Below are 15,523 nucleotides of genomic sequence, written 5' to 3' on the forward strand. Positions count from 1 at the left end.
GCAGGTCAGACAGTAGCGGGTCGGAACTGTAGCCGGTCGGACTGTAGCGCGGGTCGGGTTTGAGACATCTTCGGTATTTTGACCTTAACTTTTTCGTACGACCTCCGATTAAGCTGATTCAAGATGCGTTGGAAAGCTAATGAAGAGATCTACAACTTTTATGTTTTAAACTTTTTCAGATTCAAATTGTAGCATGTTCTAAATGCCTCTTCATTTTACGGTCCACTTTGAGGTGTTCGACTCTTTCTGACTTTTCCGAACTTGTATTGTGTATTTCGTCATTCCGATGACTTGTACACTCCAATGACTCACTTTGTATATTTGCTAGCTTTCACGGGGCCAGATAATCCTTTCCTGACTTGGATGATGACGCTGCATTTCGTCCCGAGCTGTGTGTAGGAACCTATATGCATTTTTTTACGCCTACACCTTAACCCGTTCTTTCTCATTTTATCCTCAATTGGAGCAGTATCTAATTTCCATTAATTTCTTATATTATCTCCTAGTGTATTTCCACACATCCATCAAACATGCTCATTTTTGCCAATTATTTTTTGCACATGTTTCTTAATTTCCTAATATTTTAGACTATAAAGCATTATTTGTATTATAATTATCCTGTAGAATTTTCCATCAAATTTCATATATTATATCTCAATCACATAAGACTCCTGAAGCATTCCTTCACTTTAACCACCCTGATTTGATTCTATGAGCTATGTCATTCCGCGATTTGCTGATCTTAGACACTGTGATAACTAATGCCAGGTATTTCTTTACTACTAACACATAATATACCCTCATTCCTTTTCACAGTTTGCAAAAATTAAATTTCTTTTATTATGCTTTTTTTCTACTAATTCTAAACATTTTGTTCTATCACTTATCTGGTCTCATCAACTAATATTATGTTATCAGCAGCTAAAGACATTTATGAGTCTTTTTCTTGAATTTTTAATTAACTCGTCCATAAGCAATGCCAAAAGATAAAGAGTTTTAAACCGCTCTGGGATGCAACCTATTGTAATAGGACATTGTTTTCTCTAATTTGGTTGCTTTCACCCTAGTTGTTGACCCGTCATTCTCTTATTAATTGATACACCTGCTATTTCTTTTTGAAGACCCCCACCACATTATCACTCTTGGCACTTTTCAAAGCTTTCTGTTGATCATCAGTAACCATATGTAGATCCTTTCTTTTCTTTTTGTAACACTCCATTAATTGTCTTAATACATAAATAGTTTCAATAGTTGACCTAGCTAGCGTCAAGCTATGTTGATTCTGAGATACACTTGTTTCATTCCTTAATCTTTCAATTATTCTTTCCTGAAGTTTCCTATTGTGGCTCATGAGTTTAATACATGATGGTTTAACAAATTCTATACTCCTTTATTCTTGTATATAGCTGCATAATTCCATAATATAATTGTAGTGCCAGGGGGCAGAGGGGTGGAGCTACCCTATGGAAGTGGTGTCTTGTGACGCAACTTCCCTAAGGGGTGTCTTGTGAATTGTGATGCAACTTCCCCAAGGGTTCCTTATACGTTTTACAGCTTTCAATATGCCTCAATCCCCATTTGAGGAAACCATGTCCGTTCACCTGGCTTAAGCCCAGAGACGTGACATTCAACAAAAACCACAATAACACATGTTCAGCGGGCCCATATCCTGAACTAACTGACAAGGTTGTTAGCTCATGCTGGTGACGTTTTTTGGAATAACTTAAATCTTCTCATCATAGGTAAGGTATATTGTCAATATTTTCTTCCCCTAGTATGCATAAGAAGTTGAGCTCCCTTGGCATATATATATTATCAATGGGCTGAAGTTACTACATGCTTCTCTATTTGATAATGTTGCTAAGGATGTATCTGCTAGTGTTATCAATGACGTGATTTTGTATTCTTTTTTTCAAAATATGTAAACCCCTCAGGTACAATTGTACAGTTTTTTAATTATTTATTATGTGGTGACACCACCTCCATAAAACCTGGATCTGCCATTGGTAGTGCCATTCCCCCAAGCTAACTCTCAGACCATTATGATTGAGTATATCCACCCTTAACTCTTTTGCAGATCGAAGGATAGCTAATATATTTATGGTGTTAAGTACCCAGGTTTAGCTGATAATATGAGCTTATAAAATATCTTGGAGCCGAGAGTGAACCTTCAATATGGTTACCGGATGAAATGACTAATGCATTGACAAAAGTTCACAGTAAATCAGTGCCATACTTTAATTGGAACCTGAGATATTCCATCTTGTAAGTGTTGTGGTGTACTTGTGGTTCCCAACATCTATATCATTGAGACCCTTCAGGGGCTAACATAATTTCAGCAAATTGTTGATTGCAGTTTATTTCTAAAGCCACAGGTTGGGTAGTTTTCTGGAATATATTGCGTAATCTTTAACTTGAAATATGCCTTTGCTTAGGACTTAGGAGTCCGGATACTCACATGAACGAAGTATGTTAATCATAAATGTAAATTTTCATTTGGTTTCTTTTAACATACATTTCAGTGTGGTAACTAGAGCGCAGGAACACAAATTTGCTGTGCTTTTCGAGCATACACATCATTTTCAGAAAGAATTATTATGGAGGGAATTTGAAGGGGTGGATTTTATTGGAAGGAAGAAAAAAGGGAGATATTCATTTGAATGAGTTAAATCCTCAGGGGAGAATCTCCAGATTATCTTGGAAAACAAGATTCTTGATTCAAGCCTTACTAGTGTGCACCCCGTGCAAAGCATGACCCTCTATTTTTTTAAGTATTGCATTTTGAACTTACCTCCCTCTAAGTTTTAATTCATTTAATTTAGTTATTGTATACTTAAAATTAGAAATCATATCTACTCATCTATACCTAAAAGGAGGATCCAAGTTTTAATACATTTGATTTAGAAACCATATCTATTCTTTTATACTTAAGAGGCTGATCTAAGTTTTAATACATTTGATTTAATTTACTGTTTATGATACAGGAAAATACTATAGTATAAACAGTAACTTCAAAAGCTGTGTCAGATTTGAGTTACTGTTCACAGTACAGTAAGCACTGCTTTACATTACAGTAAGCACTAGTAAGCACTGCTTTACAGTACAGTAAGCACTGCTTTACAGTACAGTAAGAACTGCGGCTGGGTCGATTACAGTTCACGCTACAGTGTTTAATGTAGCTAGCAGGCTGATTAGTCGATTTACTTTACTGTTCACTGTATAGTATTTTACTGCTGCGGTTGATTTATTGGTCATACTACAGTAATTACTGTAATATTTACTATGAATAAATAGTAATTCTTTAGACCCTCCTATAAGTATAGAAGAGTAGATGGCTTGCAGCACAGAGATTTCATATTCAATGATTTGTCTTCATTATTCCTGACATCATTACAGAAAATCATTATCTAGAGCTTATCATCTGAATTAAGATAAGAGGTGACCCCTAGTAAGATGGAATGGTGAGAAAGGATCCATGTATTCAACTCTGAATAAATCCTAGGCATTATTACTGCTGTTATTATCTAGGTTTTGATGATTATGATGAAGATGATGATCAAGTGTTGTAAGAATAGTCTAAATGACGAATTTAAGATTGATGAGTAGAATTGTGAAAAGAAATGAGTTTATCCTTTAAGAAATGTGAAAGCGACAATATTATATATCAGTGGTGTCATTCTAGCTTAAGCAATTAGTTGTAAGTGGGAATACTACAAATAGTGACACGTAGCTGCATAAGACGAGTGTGAATGTCTTCGGATAGTTTGTGCATATGTAGTTGAGTTAATAAATTCCAAATTGAAAGAGGGGTAGGATTCTATCAAAGGAGCTTTAAGACTAATACCAAAATGAATCCACTTGGACAAAATTAACTCAGCTGATGTGGTAAGATCCTTGTCGGAGGTTGTAAAGCTAATGGGGGAATTAAAATATACAGACAAACCTAGAAGGCATGGACCTCGTGACTGAAACACTCCCTCATTATATAATAGCACAAGACTCTCCATGAATAGGAGTAAGTATATTATTTTAGTCACTAATGAATAATGAGATTGACTTACAAGAAGCGGTCCTTCAGCAGATTTGGATAAGAGAACGATATCATGTAGTCAACTTCAAAATTTTGGGATGAAGCATTTGTAGTTTTACTTGTGCAACATTGTAAATCAGAAACACTTTTTTTTTAAATCTCAGACGAATAGTTGTGCAGTGTTCACTAAAAAAAATTCTGTAAGATAAAGGTAAATGCAGGCAGAAAGGCATAAGCAAAGGGTTAAGGGTGTCCTTTGCTCCTTATTTTTCATTTTTCTTTCGTATAAAGAAACTCGGCCCAACATCTAGGAGACGGTTTGATGGGGACATCCGGACTCATACACGAGATTTTCACCGGGTTTATCAGCGCAGGAGGCGCAATATTTCAGCACTATGGTTTTGATTTCAAGTTGTAATAATTAGAATATTTCAGCACTATGGTTTTGATTTCAAGTTGTAATAATTAGTTTGAATTTTGAATTTTGAATTTCGAATTTTGATTTTTATTTGGTAGTTAATCAAAGTTGTAATAATTAGTTTGAATTTTGAATTTTGAATTTCGAATTTTGATTTTTATTTGGTAGTTAATCAACTGATTGATTGGAATTGGTTAAGAGAGTGATTTGAGGGATTTAGGAGATATTCCAAGAACTGTAATTCCTACTTAACAAACTCTTGTAATCAGAGAAAGATAATTGAAGATGAATGAAATTGATTTGCTTAATCTGGGTGTGAAACCTAAGCGTGATTAGTTTCTTGTCATCAGCCGTAACTCCTCTTCCTCACGAAGAAAAAAAAAACAAAAGAAATCTAAGTTTGCACTGTTCATCATCTTCTTCCTCCTCCAGAACAGTCAGAACCCACTCCACCTCCCTCTTCTCAGTTGAAGCCCACCGAAACCGAGCGCCCTCCATCCAGATCCGCCTCGAACGCCGCCCACTCCAACCCGAGCGCCGCCGTCCCGACTCGAACGCCACAGCCCCGACCCGAGTGCCGCCTAGGTCGACACCGCCACCTCCCTCTCTGGTCCGTGTCGTTCCTTCAGATTGAGACCCTGTTGAAGAAAGTGTGGATCTGTGCTCCCTACTTATTTAACCGATCCAGTCAAGTGTGGACCAGACCCACTTGACCCAATCCGGAGTTGTTGAAGCTAGTTGAGTCAGATTCAACCATTTGATCCCTGATTTTACAATTGATGGTGTATGGCAGATCCTGATGCTGATGACGGAATCGTGCTAGATCCAGAGACCGGCATCGCAGATTTACAGCTTTCCCCGTGGTTTGATTATCAGTCATTCGAGAGCGTGCCCGAGTACGTTGAGCGTGTGACTCATCAGATCGTTGACAGCGTAGAGAGTAGCTTGGGAATCAGTTCGTGGCATCGGCGTTTTCATCCAGATACACCGCTCCATCCGAATTACGCCGCCCTTGGTAGAGAACTTCCTCCCCTCATTTTTGGCGTGTACGAACCACCACCAGAGGAGCCTCTCGTCGAGCCAGTTCAACCCGACGAAGGTTTAACTTTCTTTCGCCCAATTATTTACGGAACTGCTTTTGCTTGCATGTTGCTATCAATATTATTATCAATCGTATTTGTGCTGTATTCAGTTTGATTAAGTGAGCGAGCGAATCTGTTGCTAAGTACTTTTACTTATCTAAATATTACAATTTGAACTATATTGAAAGAACGAATCATTACATTTATTTTCTGGATCATTTACAAAAGATTTGAACTTAGTACATTGCAACTTTTGCTTAAAATCCATCGAAAGCTACACTTTATTCTTGAACTTCCTGCCTAGATCGATCGCTGATTTGGCGAAGCATTGTTGTCATTAACCTTCATACCTGCATCACACTGTTTCGCATCATTTTTGGTATCAGAGCACCTGGTTCTAGGTTAGGGAATTTGTGAGTCTTTATTATTTAAAAAAAAATAGTCATTTCATTTAATTTTTGTGCACCCACCCATTTCATCGCATTTATTTGTTAGTGCATGCCCACTCGTACCGGTCTACCCTATCGCTTAGGAGAGTCAAGTGAGTCGACTAGTGAGTCCAGTATGTCAGGTAGTAATGATCCCGAACTCTATAAGAAACTCGATGAACTAGCAGGACAATTAGGTGCCGTAGTCCAGGGTTTAACGAATCTCCGAAATGAAACCAACGAAAAGTTTGCTAGGCTCGAAGAAGCTCGTGTTGCAACTCCACCGCCGCCAGATCTAGGTTATCAGCATATCGCCCCACCGCTGCAAGGTCAAGGCTATGGAAACTTCGTTCAGCGGCCCCCACATCAACCGGTACCTGATCCGGATGCGCAATACCTGAGGAGTATTAAGATCAACGCCCCAACCTTTGACGGCAAGCTCGACCCACAAGCTTTCTTGGACTGGCTGAAGAGCATGGATCGTTATTTTGATTGGTACGTCCTGACGGAACCCCGAAAGGTTAAGTTCGCCGCTATGAAACTAGAGGCGAGTTACCAATTACTACTTGGCGAGAAATGACCAACGAACTTAAACAGAAATACCTTCCGCCATCATTTTATCATCGATTGCTAGATAAGTGGCATCGTCTCACTCAAGGCACCAAATCCGCAAAAGATTACGTTGCACAATTTGACGAACTGTTCACTCGATGCAACACTATTGGAACAAGAGGCGCTAATGAAAGTCTTGTCGAAGTTTAGAGCTGGATTGAGAAATGATCTGCAAACCGAACTCTTTGCTCAAGGAGTAGATACCCTTGAAAAGGCTTATGCGTTAGTTCAGGATCTAGACGAATCAAAATCCCATCAATCTTATAGGAGTCAGGATTTTAGAAATCATTCTTCCCAACCTTCTCGTGCCACTACTTCTAGTCATCCTCCGAGTCGATCTAACCCTAGTTCTTCCCAGTCTAAAGTCGATTCCAAAGGCAAGGAACCGGAGAGAGATTTCTCTAAGATTGGCGCCCATGTCAAGTGCTACAAATGCCAAGGGTATGGACATGTTTCTGCGAACTGTCCGACCCGTCACAAGGTGGCTATCATCGATGGACAATACGAATATGAACCTGAACCTGATAGTGATGAGTTTGTCCATCAAGTTGACGATGATACCGATGATTTCGAGGATGACGCAGATGATACTATCTTGAGTTGTCTTAGACAAATTGAAACTCCTACCGTATCAGTTGTCAGATGCGCCATCTCTCAACCCAAGGCTGTTGATGATTGGAGACGTACTTCCATTTTTTATACGTTCACAAAGATTGGTGATAAAAATTGTAAAGTGATCGTGGACAGTGGAAGTTGCATTAACGCGGTCTCCTCAGCTGTGATCGCTAAGCTCGGTCTCAAGGTTGTACCCCATCCTAATCCATACAAGGTATCATGGATTAACGACACCGCCCTCAATGTCCAAGAGAGATGCCTAGTCCCTCTTCAATTTGCCATTTATAAGGACAAAGTTTGGTGCGATGTTCTGAAAATGGATGTGGGTCAGGTTATTCTTGGAAGGCCTTGGTTATTCGATAACGATGTGCATATTTTCGGGCGATCCAACATGCTATTGTTTGAGCATGACGGAAAAAAGGTCAAGATCCTTCCCGTTCAGCCGAAAGGAAGTGACAAGAAGCCCGATCCAAACAAGTCTTCCCAAGGCGTTAACCTGATTGGAGCTAAAGAGATTGATCGCGAGCTAGCCAACGGAGCTCCTATTTTCGCCCTCGTCGCTAGAGAAGCTCCGAAGAATATTTCCAACGTGGTTCCCCCAGAAGTCGCTACTGTGTTGGACGAATTTTCTGACGTCTTCCCTGAAGACATCCCGGACCAATTACCCCCGATGCGTGATATCCAACACGCAATTGATTTAGTCCCGGAAGCATCCCTTCCCAATTTGCCTCACTATCGGATGAACCCTAATGAGCATGCAGAGTTGAAAAGGCAAGTTGATGAATTGTTGAAGAAGGGATTTCTGAAAGAAAGCATGAGTCCTTGTGCGGTTCCCGCATTACTGACGCCCAAGAAAGATGGTACATGGCGTATGTGTGTGGATAGCCGTGCGATTAACAAGATTACGGTGAAATACCGTTTCCCCATTCCCCGGTTGGATGACATGCTTGACTTAATGTCTGGAGCCACCATCTTCTCTAAGATTGATCTTAAGAGTGGCTACCATCAGATTCGCATCCGTCCCGGTGACGAATGGAAAACCGCTTTCAAGACGAAAGATGGATTGTACGAATGGATGGTCATGCCCTTTGGGTTGACTAACGCTCCGAGCACTTTTATGAGAGTGATGACTCAAGTACTCCGCCCCTTCACGGGAAAATTTTTGGTTGTGTACTTCGACGACATCCTTATTTACAGTAACTCTCGTGAGCAGCATGTGGACCATCTGCGTCAAGTCTGTGCCGTGTTAAGAAAAGAACAACTTTATGCTAATCCTAAGAAATGTACTTTTCTTACACAGCAAGTCATTTTTCTAGGATTCGTGGTCTCGTCTGAAGGAGTATCCGCTGACCCTGAGAAAGTCAGAGCTATCAAAGAATGGCCCGAACCCAAGAGCATTAGAGATGTTCGAAGTTTTCACGGACTCGCTACTTTTTATCGTCGGTTTATCAAGGGTTTCAGTACCATCATGGCCCCTATTACCGATTGCTTGAAGAAAGGTGAGTTCGAGTGGTCAAAAGCTGCTACCAAGGCATTTGAAGAGATCAAGCAAAGGATGTTGCAGGCTCCTGTTATGCGCCTGCCCGATTTTTCTAAAGTCTTCGAAATTGCGTGTGATGCCTCTGGTATTGGAATAGGTGGAGTCCTATCTCAAGAAGGACATCCCGTTGCTTACTTCAGTGAGAAGCTTAATGACACTAGGCAACGTTATTCCACTTATGATAAAGAGTTCTATGCGGTGATACAATCTCTTCGACACTGGCGTCACTATCTGCTCCCACAAGAATTCGTCATATATTCTGACCACGAAGCTCTTCGATATATTCACTCCCAAAAGAAGTTGAACGCTAGACATGGTCGATGGGTTGAGTTCCTCCAGGATTATACCTACACGATCAAACATAAAGCGGGAGTAGAAAATAAAGCCGCCGACGCACTCAGTCGTCGCATGCACCTCCTCTCCACTTTGAGTGCAGAAGTTATTGGTTTTGAGAAAGTCAAAGACCAATATGAATCGTGCCCTGATTTTAGCGAAGTTTATACTTTGCTGAATGATGGAGTGATCCGTGAAATTGATGGTTTTCTCCTAAAGGATGGATATCTTTTCCATTTTCGCAAGTTGTGTATTCCCGACACCTCCCTGAGAGAATTCTTAATTTGGGAATTACACGCTGGAGGCCTTGCAGGACATTTTGGAAATAACAAGACTGTCGAGGCAGTGGAAAGTCGCTTCTATTGGCCAAGTATGAAACGAGACGTTGTTAGACTAGTGAGTAGATGTCACATCTGCCAATTGGCAAAACAACGTAAACAGAACACTGGTTTGTACACTCCTCTCCCTGTGCCAAATTGTCCATGGCAGGATGTTAGTATGGATTTCGTGTTAGGACTCCCGAAAACGATTAGAAAACACGATTCTATCTTTGTTGTTGTGGACCGCTTCTCCAAAATGGCCCACTTCATACCATGTTTCAAAACTTCCGACGCTTCTCATGTGGCCAAGCTATACTTCAACGAAGTTGTTAAACTGCACGGGCTTCCGAAAACAATCGTGTCAGATAGGGATGTTAAATTTACAAGTTATTTCTGGAAAACCCTTTGGCACAAAATGGGAACTAAACTTCAATTCTCTACGGCCTTTCATCCCCAGACTGACGGTCAAACTGAGGTAGTCAATCGGAGCTTAGGTAACCTTTTGAGATCGCTAGTTGGTGAGAATCTTAGGAGTTGGGATCAACATTTGCCTACTGCTGAATTTGCTTATAATAACTCTGTTAATAGGTCTACAGGTGTCAGTCCAGCTGAAGTCGTGTATGGTTACAAACCTAGACAGCCTATAGATCTTGTCCCCGTGTCTGCACATCATAGAGTATCTGAGTCAGCATCTGCATTTGCATCTCGCATTCATGACTTGCATAAAGACATCAGTAAGAAGATCAATGACAGCAATGCTAACTATAAAATGCAAGCAGATCTAAGAAGAAAGTTTAAAGAATTTAATGTTGGTGATTACGTGATGGTTCGGATACGCCCGGAACGGTTTCCTCCGGGAGCTGTTAAAAAGTTGCATGCGCGAAGTGCAGGACCTTTTAAAATTCTCAAGAAAATTAATGAGAATGCTTATGTTCTCGACCTTCCCGAAGGTTTCAATATTGGTTCGACTTTAATGTTGAGGATTTAGTAGAGTACAAAGGCCCACATTTTAACCCTGACAACCCACTGGTTGATGAGCCTACCCCTGAGCCTATTTCTGAGAGCTCCCCTTTACCTCCACTTCCCCAGATATCACCCACTTATACAGCACATGACATTGATACTATTATTGATGATAACATTGTTTCTACTAGCAATGGTGGTATCCGCAGGTATTTGGTACGTTGGAAAGGACGACCTGAGTCAGATGACACCTGGCTCGATAGGGATGACTTGCAGAGACTGGATCCAGATCTTCTTGAGCAGTATGACAGCAGCTCTGATTTACACTCGACAGGGTCGAGTTCTCTCCCACCCGGGGAGAATGATGGGGACATCCGGACTCATACACGAGATTTTCGCCGGGTTTATCAGCGCAGGAGGCGCAATATTTCAGCACTATGGTTTTGATTTCAAGTTGTAATAATTAGTTTGAATTTTGAATTTTGAATTTCGAATTTTGATTTTTATTTGGTAGTTAATCAATTGATTGATTGGAATTGGTTAAGAGAGTGATTTGAGGGATTTAGGAGATATTCCAAGAACTGTAATTCCTACTTAAGAAACTCTTGTAATCAGAGAAAGATAATTGAAGACGAATGAAATTGATTTGCTTAATCTGGGTGTGAAACCTAAGCGTGATTAGTTTCTTGTCATCAGCCGTAACTCCTCTTCCTCACGAAGAAAAAAAAAACAAAAGAAATCTAAGTTTGCACTGTTCATCATCTTCTTCCTCCTCCAGAACAGTCAGAACCCACTCCACCTCCCTCTTCTCAGTTGAAGCCCACCGAACCGACGCCCCCCCTCCCCCTTCCGAGAGCTCCTCGTCCAGTCCCGCCCAGTCAGCACCGCCGCCTGGACCGCCGCTCACTCCGACCCGAGCGCCGTCCATCCCGACTCAAGCGCCGTCCTCATTCGTCGAGAACGTCACTGCCCTCCTCGCGCTCGTGTTGGCCTCAGATCCAGATCCCGTTGAAGAATATTTGGGCTTGAGTGATTTAAAGCAGAGCCCCTATTCACTCAACCGACCCATTTGATTTGAGTCAAGTGTGGACCAGACCCACTTGACCCAGTCCGGAGTTGTTGAAGCTAGTTGAGTCAGATTCAACCCACTTGATCCCTGATTTTACAATTGATGGTGTATGGCAGATCCTGATGCTGATGACGGAATCGTGCTAGATCCAGAGACCGGCATCGCAGATTTACAGCTTTCCCCGTGGTTTGATTATCAGTCATTCGAGAGCGTGTCCGAGTACGTTGAGCGTGTGACTCATCAGATTGTTGACAGCGTAGAGAGTAGCTTGGGAATCAGTTCGTGGCATCGGCGTTTTCATCCAGATACACCGCTCCATCCGAATTACGCCGCCCTTGGTGGAGAACTTCCTCCCCTCATTTTTGACGTGTACGAACCACCACCAGAGGAGCCTCTCGTCGAACCAGTTCAACCCGACGAAGGTTCAACTTTCTTTCGCCCAATTATTTACGGAACTGCTTTTGCTTGCATGTTGCTATCAATATTATTATCAATCGTATTTGTGCTGTATTCAGTTTGATTAAGTGAGCGAGCGAATCTGTTGCTAAGTACTTTTACTTATCTAAATATTACAATTTGAACTATATTGAGAGAAGGAATCATTACATTTATTTTCTGGATCATTTACAAAAGATTTGAACTTAGTACATTGCAACTTTTGCTTAAAATCCATCGAAAGCTACACTTTATTCTTGAACTTCCTGCCTAGATCGATCGCTGATTTGGCGAAGCATTGTTGTCATTAACCTTCATACCTGCATCACACTGTTTCGCATCACGGTTATTTTTTTTTCTTCCAATAGTAGGCATCGAAGTATTTCTATTCCAAGTAAGTCACTATGAACTAAACTATGATTCCATAAGTTGGGAGTATGTAAATGCAGGAAATAAGTGAAGGGAAGGGTATCTATCTCTCCTGTTTATAGTATATTTGTCTTTGTCGGTGAAATGCTTAACTCAAGTCTGCATACATTCTGAGGAGGATTTGTATAAATTCAAGCCTGCTTCTTCAGGTGCTGGTCACTTGAGAGCATCTCCTAGACGACCCCGCATAAATGCTCTACACCTCGGCGGTCTCAACACGGTTGGATTTTTAAACGGAAAATAAGGAGCCAACTCAGCTAAAGACAAGAAGTTGCAGTGAGGTCTTTTCTGCATCTGATCGAAGCCGCAAGAAGCCGCTTTCATGTCTGACTTTCTTTCTTAGGGTGCAGAATTTACTTAGTGGGCTCGTTAGCTTTTTAGTTTATTTCTTTTTGGCCATTGATTGGCAGCATTTATGGACATATAGATAGGTGCTAACATATTACCATCATGGTAAATCAGCCCCTCCCCAAAGCTGCATACCTTTCTAGTTTACATGTTTTGAAAGATTGCACTTGTAACAGTTGCATGTTTTGATTTGATAGCATTATTTGATATGAGGGTCAATCAACTATCACATCATGTCATTATTCTGGTTTCTGATTCCTCCTCATTCTGAAGATCATGGGCACTGGGACCCAGATGTCATTGCAATTATTTCTGTTTCCTAATTTATGTATGAAAGTTTCTGTTCGCGATTCTCTGGATATACCCAAAAGATGAATGTTGAGGATCCTTGAGGTCCCATCTCTTCAGAAATTTTCTTTTGTAATGGGTGACAAACTTATGATGCAAATGATATAATATGCGGCCTACTTTTGAAATTAAATTGGTCTATACCTGTTTTGATGCTGAAGGCAGTTTCTTTTCATATTTTTGACAGGGGAATGACCTGCCGTGAGAGCCATTTGTACTGATCATTCTGGCTGAAGAAATTAAAGATGCTACACTTGGTGGAAGTCGCACTCGTGAAGAGCGGAGAAACACAAAGACTGATTGACCCAAAATGATAAAGGGTCTCTGCGCGATTCGCTACATGTATGAAATATGTGGTTACATGAGGGCCGGGAACAGTTATAAGTTATGGTGTCAATAAATTGGTTACACCATGGAGAAAGTAAACGTTTGGCTCTTTGCTTTGCGATGGTCATACCATACGTTATTACTAAACTGAAATTGTTGGCAGCGTTTGTTGTTACAAGGGCGTTATCTTTGGCCTTACGAACGGAAGTGTTCCAAATGTGTGGATTAATAAATTGTCTAAATACTATCATGCTTCATCAAAAGCCAGCTCTGGCTCTGAACCGTTGTTGTAATGCATGAACGAGAGTACCTGCATTGATTTAGTGGCTGTTACAAGGGGAGTTTGGAATTATGTTACCGTATACTTTTGTTTGTTTACATGGAAAGTTACATGCAAGTCTGGACTTGGGGTTCACATTTTGCTCTCCCCCCAGAATCCTTGTAAGACGAGAGGGTTTTCGCGATGACATTTTGCTGATCTAGCAGCGAATCCCGCTCCTTTCCAACCTTCTTCTTGTGAAAACAAGCATTAAATTTTTAAGTCGCGGATTTTGACTTGGCAGTAGGAACTCACAAATCCATGAATTCCTGTAAGAATACACGGGAACAAACGGCTCCTCATCTACTGAAGGACTTGCTCAGTTACGACCTATGGGTGGCCCTTCTGATGGAACTCTGAGAAGAGAAGAGAAAGAAGAGCTGATATTTCCGAGGGGCTCCGGTAATGGGTAAGTGGGTTTTCTCTTGTTTTCGTTGTGTTTTCTCAAGGAGAATGGTCCTCCTTATATAGGGGCTAAACCCATCATCTCTACCTCTTAGATCCGCTCCCATGAGAGATTTTCTCAACCACCCACGATTCACGTTCTCCACCATTCGCTCAACAGAGAAACCGTGGTTGATTTGGTCATCAATGACCGAGTCAAGCTAACACCTTCACCCTTCTCTCACATAAAACTCCTGCTTTCTTTTTCCAAGTATTCAGCATACCGTGTGCTTGCTAGTAGAGAACAGACATGACATCTGAGCTACCCTCTCACCCACACCTTTATCAAAAGAATGGATTGGTATGATTCATAGAGCATGGTCCACCAATAATATATAAAAATATAGAGCATCAATCGAAGTTCACACCCCCCCTCCCGGTTTAAAAATGGTAACGTACTAAACGAAGGGAAGTACTGTGAAGCTCAAAAATGGAAAAGGTGTCTAATGGAGCAACGGGAACCCCACGCTCTTGGGCCGGCAATCTCACTGACCCCGGCCTCTTTTGTCTTTAGGTGGAGGACAAGAGCCAAGAGTTTTGCTGTGGGTCAACTTCGTAAAGAGATACTTTGTTCTTACATTAAGAATGCAGATAATTAATTGGGTGATGTGTATTTTGTCACGCAAGTTTTATATACAGAATGTTGGCGATTGAAATGGGCACTCTAGTTGCATTGACCATGCTATAATGTCTTCGATCAGCTGGTGGCATTAATTTGAAGCCTGTGACTGACGAATGATGCGGTTTCTTCTCATAATCTAAAGTTGCATATGTTCGAGGAGCATATAAAGTTTGAGATGTTCAACAAGTAAAATGTGAAAGTTTGGTGATTTTTTTTTTTTTTTTGGCTGAAGATGTTCCTTCTATGGCTATGTTTTTATGTAGGAACTCTCCAATTGAGGAAACGCGATGCCTATAAAAAATGATGTCATTCTATTACAAATTTTTAATTTTCATGCTTTAAGAAGCGGACGCTCAGCGCGCACCAGTGGTCTAGTGGTAGAATAGTACCCTGCCACGGTACAGACCCGGGTTCGATTCCCGGCTGGTGCATTCATTTGTATTTTTTTAAAAAAAAAACTAAAATCAGAAAATATCAACTTAGGATACTGTCGAAATTATTTTTATCTAATCATATTCGCCTTTAGCTTTGTACTGCATATGCTGGTGCAGGCAGACAAGCGCCTTTGTCCCCCGCATTTCTCGGGCGATATCGCACTCCAGTTTATTTAATCCACGTGTTGCTTGCTTCCCCCCTCCAAATTTTCAAAACCCCTTGTCCTCGCTTCTCTCTTCCTTTTTCCTCTGCATATAAACTATTATTCATTCTTGAAATCGTTGGGGTTTCCTCTCCTCTCCTCTCTCGAGATCATTGTTGATTATCCTCGTTATTTTTGTCCTCGTCAACTATCCACAGTCAACCTATTAATTACTACGACAATTAACTTGTTAATCATTGATCA

At 40.9% G+C, this 15,523-nt stretch overlaps 1 protein-coding gene and 1 non-coding gene across 6 annotated transcripts in view; both read left to right on the forward strand.

Moving 5' to 3' along the window:
* The window catches only part of LOC109837532 (methyltransferase-like protein 6), a 38,348-nt gene extending 24,699 nt beyond the window's left edge, over positions 1-13,649 (forward strand). Inside the window, exon 8 of one of the 5 annotated variants that reach the window (XM_020405821.1) lies at positions 12,424-12,815. The gene's annotated coding sequence lies outside the window, so the exon portion shown is untranslated. Of the gene's footprint in view, positions 1-1,433; positions 2,869-5,241; positions 6,452-10,550; positions 10,871-12,423; positions 12,816-13,157 lie in introns of those variants that run through there. The other 4 variants (XM_020405822.1, XM_020405819.1, XM_020405820.1 and 1 more) reach the window with 4 other exon arrangements.
* On the forward strand, positions 15,043-15,113 carry TRNAG-GCC. The gene has a single exon. It is a non-coding gene; the product is annotated as a tRNA-Gly (tRNA).

Source organism: Asparagus officinalis, chromosome 4, assembly GCF_001876935.1.
Source record: "Asparagus officinalis chromosome 4, Aspof.V1, whole genome shotgun sequence".
Lineage (NCBI taxonomy): Eukaryota > Viridiplantae > Streptophyta > Magnoliopsida > Asparagales > Asparagaceae > Asparagus > Asparagus officinalis.